Below are 9522 nucleotides of genomic sequence, written 5' to 3'. Positions count from 1 at the left end.
CACACACACACACACACACACACACACACACACACACACACACATATGCATACAGTGCCTTGTCTTTGTAACCAAGGGGGTTTATGAGGGGAGGTACTATTGTTTTGTGTGAACTGTGTTCTCAATAAAGGGCAGCAGGAGGAGGCCATCGTCGGGGTCATTTTCGTGCTGGACACAGATGAGGCCTCCCTTGCGCAAGTAATCGATCGATCGCTGACTGTCTTGTTTTCTTTCATGATGAATAAGTCTCTAGAACTAGCAGGGCTTGTGGAAATAGACCCAACAACCATCACCCCCACCCGAGATTGGGTACAAAGCCCCAAGTGCGATAGGAGAAGGACCGTTGAGTGCGAGAGGAACTGTCCTGAAAGACAGGATCATGGGCAAGCTTGAAACCTGGATCCCCCGTAGCCGGTTACCAAGATTACGTGAAGTACCCTCAGAAGGTCTGCTAGATGATGTTAATGCAGCACTACGGATGATACCTACAGTCACACTTACCGAGACTAACAAGCTGATCTACAATACGGCAGCAGAGATGCTTGGCTACAAGTTGAACAGCCACAAGGAGCAGTACCCTCCATGAAGAAGGAGGCTAGAGGACAAGATCAAAGTAGCACGGAGGGAGGTTAGCCAACTATCAGAGTTGCAGAAAGGCGCGACAAAGAAGGTGCATAAGAAATACAGCAAGCTGTCCATACCTGAGGCCTTGGAAACTGCCAAGCAAAGACTCACAGCCTTGGCCAGCCGCTTGGGGAGGTACATCAGAGAGATAGAAGGCAGGAGAATAAACCAGCTGTTCTCCACAGAACCAGCAAAGATGTACGCTCAGTGGCAAGGGAACAATAAGAGAACAGCACCACCAAGGCTGGAGACAGAGCAATACTGGAAGAGCATATGGGAGAAGGACACAACCCATAACGGCAATGCTCAGTGGCTAGTGGATCTGAGGGCAGACCATAGCGACCTCCCTGAACAGGGTCCAGATATCCAAGAAAGGGTCTCCAGTATGAAGAGTTGGACAGCACCAGGCCCCGACATGGTTCATGCCTACTGGCTGAAGAAGCTGACTGCACTCCACGAGCGTCTGGCAGCACAAATGAACCAGCTGCTAGTTAACGAGAGACACCCGGAATGGATAACCGAAGGTCGGACGGTCCTGATCCCCAAGCGCCCCAAGAAGGGAACGGTCCCATCCAACTACCAACCAATAACCTGCCTCAGTACTACATGGAAGCTCCTGTCAGGCATCATATCGGCTAAGATGAACAGGCACATGGGTCAATACATGAGCGGGGCACAGAAAAGGATTGGCAAGAATACCAGAGGCGCAAAACACCAGCTACTAGTAGACAGAACAGTCAGCCGAGACTGCAAGACCAGACTGACCAACATGTGCACTGCCTGGATTGATTACAAGAAGGCCTATGACTCAATGCCCCACAGCTGGATACTGGAATGCCTAGAATTGTACAAAATCAACAGGACCCTAAGAGCCTTCACAGGAACTCAATGGGGATGTGGTGTACAACACTAGAGGCCAACTCCAAGCCCATAGCACAAGTCACCATCAAGTGTGGGATCTACCAAGGAGATGCTCTGTCCCCACTGCTGTTCTGCATAGGCCTGAACCCCCTCAGTGAGATCATTAACAAGACTGGCTACGGATACCGACTACGGAACGGAGCAGTTGACAGCCACCTCCTGTATATGGATGACATCAAGCTGTATGCCAAGAGTGAACGAGACATCGATTCACTGATCCACACTACCAGGCTATACAGCAATGACATTGGAATGTTGTTCGGACTGGAGAAGTGTAGTCGGATGGTAACAAAAAGAGGGAAGGTAGTCAGAACTGAGGGGATCGAACTACCAGAAGGCAATATTGCAGACATAGAGGACAGTTACAAGTACCTGGGGATCCCGCAGGAGAATGGGAACCATGAAGAGGCAGCTAGGGAAGCTGCAACCACCAAGTACCTGCAGAGAGTCAGGCAAGTCCTGAGGAGTCAGCTGAACGGTAAGAACAAGATCCGGGCCATCAACACCTACGCCCTGCCCGTTATCAGGTACCCAGCTGGTATAATAAGTTGGCCAAAGGAGCCACTGACATAAAGACAAGAAAGCTCCTTACCTTGCATGGAGGGTTTCACCCCAAGTCCAGCACCCTGAGGCTGTACGCTAAGCGGAAGGAAGGGGGCCAGGGACTGGTGAGTGTCAGCACCACAGTCCAGGATAAGACAACGAACATCCAAGAATACATTGGGAAGATGGCCCCAACTGACCGAGTGCTTAGTGAATACCTCAGGCAGCAGAAACCCAAGAAAGAGGAGGGAGACGAGGAACCATCATGGAAGGACAGGCCCCTGCACGGTATGTACCACCAGCAGATAGAGGAGGTGGCTGATATCCAGAAATCCTATCAGTGGCTGGACAAAGCTGGACTGAAAGACAGCACAGAGGCACTAATCATGGCAGCACGAGAACAAGCTCTGAGTACAAGATCCATAGAGACTGGGGTCTATCACACCAGGCAAGACCCCCAGGTGCAGGCTGTGTAAAGATGCCCCTGAGACAATCCAGCGCATAACAGCAGGGTGCAAGATGCTAGCAGGCAGGGCATACATGGAACCCCCTAACAACCATAACCAGCAGGTCTTCCATCATTCAGGACTCCTGAATGATGGAGGAGCTGCTGGAAAGTGCTGAGAGTTTCCTCCAGGGTGAGACCTCTGTCACAGTTCAGAGGATCTACGGCAGAGACCTTCAGGGGCAGATCTAGAAGGGTTGCATGGGGTGCCAAGTGCCACCCCAGTTTTGCATATGACAATGTTGTTTATTAAGATAAGATAGCATTAACAGTTAGAGCGTAGTTACAGTCAACAGTGAATATAAATGCCAAAACTGAATATATTGGATAGTGTTCCCCCCCCTGCACCATTAACAAATGGTCCAGCCCAGGGGCGATTTTAGCCCATTTTGGGGGTGCTGAAGCACCCCCAAAATGAATCAAAGCACCCCCAAAGATTTCTTGCTGTTTTTGACAATATTTGCTGTTTGTGTGACACACTACTAAAATATAAAAAGCATACAGTACATAGGTTGAGACATAACATTTTATCAATAAAAGTATAGATACTCCCCTACTCTTAATAGTATTTTTTTTCATATTAATGTAATTTTTTCATCTAATTGAATACAATCTATTTGTGTATGATTGTCAGTCCAAAGAGGGAGAGAGGAAAGAGGAGAACATGAGGAGAAAGTACAAGGTCAGGAAGAACCAGGTAAGGAAACAGACATGGAATAGTCCAGGCAAAACAGAAACCGTTTAACCACTTGAGAGAGTTGACCACCAAAAGTGATTTGCCAACTTCAAGGTGAGGCGACATAAGTTGAAATAAAAGAAAAAAATCTGCAGAGCCATAGTAGTATCGTCAATAAAGATCTTTTCATACATTGTACCACAGGCAAAGTTGCCTCCATTTTTAAAAATTTTTTAATCAATATTTTGTACATTTGTACATTTCAAGGACTCTATTTTTGGAGTGTATTTTTATATATCTGTATTGTATTATACATGCACATTAAAAGTTAATCTGTGTCCAAAAAATGCACTCAGTTTACTAAAATACATGAGCATCATGTATTTTTTTTATTCCAATCCATTCTTCTTTTGCGGCATTTAAATAACCTTTATCAGATTTGATGGTTTTGTTACAGACTTTAAAAAAAGTGTTTTGCTTTTCTTTCACAAATGTGGGGATTAAATTGTGTTAAAATGTACAAAACAGTGCTGTCATGTATCGTGACGAGGACCCAGGCACAGATAGACTTGATGAATTTAAGAATCTTATGATTTAATAAAGAAATATGCAGACTTGCACAGAGATGGTAAAATTATGATGACTGATAACGGAGATGAAGACAACAGATGATGAGGACAGGGAGGAACAGGGGTTTAAATACACCAAGGAGACAGTTACAGGGAACTTGGAACAAATGGAGACATTTAGGGATGCAGGGACTGAGAGAGACGGGGAAGAAGTCTCATCATGATGAGTAAAGTTTATCTTGCCTGGCTGGGCAGCTCTCTGGGTGCTCGGCACCCCCAAAGCTCTGATCCTAGAATCGCCCCTTGTCCAGCCCATAGCAGGACGACTTTTTTTTCTTATTTTCAGTAGCAAGCGATGCTTATGATTGTGCCAGAGCACATTTTAAACAACACCATGGGAATTTCGGATTTTACACAGGTGGTTGAATGTTACACTCTGGAAATGGAAGGAAGGTGAGTGTTATTAACCCTCTGTGGTCCGCGGACAAGCTGCACCTCCAAATCACATGACTGATTTAAGCTGACACAGCAACAAGCTGCAGCCACGCTGAGTCTCTATTTCAGCCGACATTGAAAGTTTGGACTTAAAAGTTTTTAAATTTTAATTACAGGCCAGTAAATCCAGTGTTATGATAATATATATAAGCAACGGATTTTTCTAAATACTGTCATCACGTTTGTGTGTGTGTGTGTGTTTTAAGCGTTTTCTAAGTGGAGCGAGAAAACAGTAAAGAAAGGGAAAAAAGCCACCTGTTTCCTATCAGCGGAAAAATGCACCATTTCGACCAATTAAAAAAAAGTTGTTTAGGAAGAGGGGAGAGTTTTGGGAGTGACGGCAGCGAGACAGGGCGAGCGAGAGAGAGAGAGAGAGAGAGAGAGAGAGAGACAGAGTTTAGATGTGGGAGATTTGTGACGTTTAGTGTGGAGTGTATACTTAGTGTGTTGTGTTGTCTTGTGTAGTTGTTCTGTTGTGTAGTCATTTTGTTTTGTGTTTCAGTGAGCACACTAATGAATGTCACTAAGGCACATTTGCAATGTAAACACTGTCACTAAGTAGAAAACCAGCGGAGTGATACACCTCCTGTTGTCAGGCCTGCAGGTTTATCCCTGTGCTGCTCTCCTCTGTCTTGTGGTGGACAAACTTTTTTTTACTGGCACACATCATTTGTGGAGCATCTTATTGCAAAACCTGATTGTTCTCTCATTTTAGTTTTAGTAATATTTTTAAATGGTTGTACAAAATGAAAAAAACGGCAGGTGTATTGGCTGCATTTTTAGATAAATAGTTCTATGTGTTTACAAAATGTACAATTTATATTTGCATTTCAAGTTATAAAAATTTATTCAACATGTCTGTGTTTTTTTTACAGTAAAAAAAATACTACTAGGATTTTAAGTTCCTTGTGTGATTTCAGATCAGTAATACTAATGCAGTATGTCAGTGAAAAAACAAATTCAGTTGAGCTGAAAAGAATGACACCAAACAAGGCAAGGGGAAAAAAATAAAACGAAACAAGTTGAGGGTGAAATACAAACGTAAACTCAAAAGGAGTCAGAAATGGGCATTGGATTTCATTGTATTTCAGACCTCAGAGGGTTAATCCAACAAATCATGAAAAATTAGGTTTAAATTTTTGTTCATGAAAGTGCAGATTTCTGACATTTTGTGTAATTTAAGCTGTAACAATGATTTTATACTTATTGGGGTACATATTTATTTATTATACAGGCTATACAGTACATAACATAAAAACTCACATGTTTTATGTAACTAAAGCGTGTAATTATGTGGGCTACCTACATTAATTAAGTTGTAGTCTATATTTATATGAAAAACGTGTATACTTACTGCATTTGAATCATTTTAACCATATGTAACTACCCGCTTATGTGTTTGGGAAAAAAGGCTTGATTTTGCCACCCCATTTGATTTCTTTGCCACCTTCATGCCACCCTAAGAAAATTTCTCTAGATCCGCCCCTGCCTTCATGGACACTAAAAGTCTCAAACACACAACGACAACATCACACTGACTCCACTCTGACATCACTGATCAAGAATCAAAGAACACACAGATCAAACTGATTGATCAGCCATCAGAGGAGTCGGATCAATGGAGCTGCTTCTGTTCCTGATGTCCCCTGTTTGATCCTGGACATGAACTCTCCCTGCAGAGGAGACACAAGACAGTCAGAGACAGACACACGTGCACGCACGCACGCACGCACGCACACACACACACACACACACACACACACCTTTGACTTTGAGCAGGACGTTGTTCCATCTGATGATCTTCCTGCTATTTACAAAACAGCTGTATCTCCCACTGTCTCTCTCTGTGGGGTGTTTCAGGGTCAGACTGAGGTCTCCAGTTTTCAGCAGGTCTTCATTCATCTTCGTTCGGTCTCTGTAATCCTGGTGCTGTTCTGCAGGCTGGTCAGAGCCGTTCTTATACACGTGGACCTTGTTGTTTGAACTGTCCCACCACTCCACTTCAGCAACTCCAGGCAGGTTTTGTGTGGTTTTGAAGGGCAGCTGGACAGACTCCGCCCCCTCCTCCACCTCCACCTGACAGACTGAGAGGACAACAAACACAACATGAGCTGTACAAAGTGTGATTGGTGTTGACAGAGCAGCATCATGTGACTCTTGTTCTGCACTAAATGAAGCGATGGAGTGGCGCCTCCTTCAGGCAGAGAAACAGCTCATGGAGAGAAATAATTATTAGAGCAAAAACAAGAGTGGAGCTGCAAATAAGGCCGAGAGGAACGCTGCAGAAAACTGTTCATGTGTGAATTCATCACTTCATAGATTTATTTGAGCACTAAAATCAGAGCTGCTTCTATTTCTAATATGACAGCTGTACATTAGAGCTGGAACACTTTAAATGTGAGCCATAAAAACATGATACTCTACAAGTGCATTCAGCTCTGATACTGTCACATCATGAAGGAGACGTGGAAATCACTTTGTTACACAAATCAAAGTCAAATCAGTTCTATTGATGGAATATTGTGTGATCAATAGACTGATCAGTTTCTAATCTGTCATCTATCAGCTGGAAATCCAGCAGTGTCAAACAGACTTGGCAGCAGATTAGGACCAAACACAAACACATTGAGACTTTTTCTTCATCAGCAGTTGCAGGTAAATTGCAGCAACAATGCGACTCAGACAGTTTCTCTATAACTGCAGGGCTTCCTGCGCTGCTGTTAGTCAGATACGGATCAACAGGTTGTGGATAGAAAGCAGATTCCTTCAGCAGAGGATCCATATCACACTTGAAGCATGTCGTCGGGAAAACAATCAGTGAAAATGGAAAACTTTGAGCCAATTTGAGCCTCAAACTCTGAAGATAACCTGCTGCAGACCAGCTCATATGTTCAGCATCAGTTACCATGGTGAGGAATTTCATAATAAAGGAGGCGTACGCTCTGTCTATTCCCGGCCCGACGCTCTGGGACATTTTAGACAGTGCTTCCAATCTACCAATTGGAACCATGATAATGAGTTCTGGCTGATTGGAGCTGGCTCGGACCTGGGTTATTGAAGAGCAAGCTATTAAATGCCCCACAAGGCTGGCCAACATGGGACAATGGGTGTTTATTGAACGCATATGGGCAAGATCCTGGAGAAGCTCACGGCTCTGCAACAGGAAATTCATAGACCTGGTGACCAGTAGGGTTGGGCGATATATAAAAATTTTCCAAACGTCAATCGATGGGCGATACATTCGCGCATGCACAGACTTTTTGATGGGCGTGGCCCACCATATCCCAGAATTCATAGCGCAGCCCAGCCAATTCCAGTTTTCAACAATGGTGGCAGCTACTTAGTTTTAAATATTACTCTTTCTGGGTCACAAAATAAACTTTTAAGATATTTTCAGGAGAGAATGTTGCTGTGTAAACTTCAAATATCTGCTCGGTTTATCAAGAAATCACATATTTGCAAATGTGCTCTGAGGTTTTCGGAGACATCTGTTACCCACCAGCCTGATAGCTAGTCAGGGTTCAAGAGTCACTAGAGTCACTAGAGCCGGCGAGAACAGCGAACTCCTGGCACATTGTTTTCAAACCCAGCCTATGAATTTGGACATGACATGGTCTGATTTGTGCATTTACAACACAGAAGTCCAAACATGGATGAACTAATTGCCAAAAAAATATAAAGTCACCAATTTGGGATTTCTTTGGCTTTTAACCGGATGAAAGAAGTAAACCAAAGGATGTAACCAAAGCGGTGTGCCGCTTGTGCACATGTATAGTACGAGCAAAGGACTCAAACATGACTAACTTGTATGAACATGTATGTGTCCACCATCCGAATGCTTTTTTCTGAGCATAGGCTACTGCAGGGGTGGGCAATCTCAGTCCACGAGGGCCGGTGTCCCTGCAGGTTTTAGATGTGTCCTCGAACCAACACAGCTGATCTAAATGGCTAAATTAGCTCCTCCACATGTCCTGAAGTTCTCCAGAGGCCTTGTAACGAACTAATCATGTGATTCAGGTGTGTTGACCCAAGGTAATATCTAAAACCTGCAGGGACACAGGCCCTCATGGACTGAGATTGTCCACCCCTGGGCTACTGCCTTTCTGTTATGAGTTTGAGTAAATGAATCGCTGCATTTGTGCGCACTTTGAGGAGGGTGCATTTGCTCGCAGATGAAAGAGGGTGCTGTTAAAACAGCACTTTGATTTAATGTTTCTCTTTACTGCTTCTGTTAGCTTCATCATTATTAGCAAACATACATAAATAAATAGCCCTTGTAAAAACTATCGGCGACAGGCTCAGCCCATCGTCGATAGTCGATATATTTGTCCAACCACCCAACCCTAGTGACCAGTGATGGACGTTAGACCAACTGTAAAATACAATTGCCCGCTCTAATCCAAACAACCACCATCTTGATTCATGCATGTCATTGCCTGGAGGATCAGCAGGTCGCTGATCAGCTGTTTCACTCCCTCTCTCTCTCTCTTTCGCTCTTTCTCTCTCGCCGGGGCGGAACTCATTACAGGTTCAAGCCCTCAGCCCACGCCCTCAGAGGAAGAAACACCTGTGCCTCATCAGTGTGGCTGGCATTTAAGCCAGGGAACCACGGCTGTTCTTCGCTGGATAGTTGTGTGAATCGCGTCAGAGAAAGCCAAGCTTCTGCAAGTATTTTTCCCGCGTAATTGTGTTCCTGCATTAACGAGTGTTTCTTTGTGTGCAGACCCTCTGGACTGTTTTCCCCTGTGTTTCCTGAGTGGTTAGTGTCGAGGAGAGAGACTGGATCCGTGTGTGGATTGTTTGGAGAGAAACGAGCGTGTTTCCCTGGATTCACCTGAAGCCCTGCTCCTCACCCTTTCGTATATAGCACCGTCCTTCACCGTTTTGTACATAAACTTGTTGGACGTTGTATATTAATAAATTCTCTTGTGTGCATCTATCCCCAGAGTCCAGCATGTCTGTCCACCCCGTTCACCGTAACAATGCCCCATGGCACCAGCTGGAGCCTGAAAGGCCAAGGCTGACGAGAACAACAAAATTCTCCCTGATAAGAAGACTTTCTTTTGACTCTTTGTTCATATCCTTCAAGGGCACCTGCGGCAGCTGAGGACTGTTGGCTTTTGCTTAACCGGGTGATAGGACATTCTCTCTCATGTTGAACACAGGATATACACACACACACACACACA

This window comes from Oreochromis niloticus, linkage group LG3 (assembly GCF_001858045.2).
Source record: "Oreochromis niloticus isolate F11D_XX linkage group LG3, O_niloticus_UMD_NMBU, whole genome shotgun sequence".
Lineage (NCBI taxonomy): Eukaryota > Metazoa > Chordata > Actinopteri > Cichliformes > Cichlidae > Oreochromis > Oreochromis niloticus.
This window is presented reverse-complemented; position numbering follows the sequence as displayed.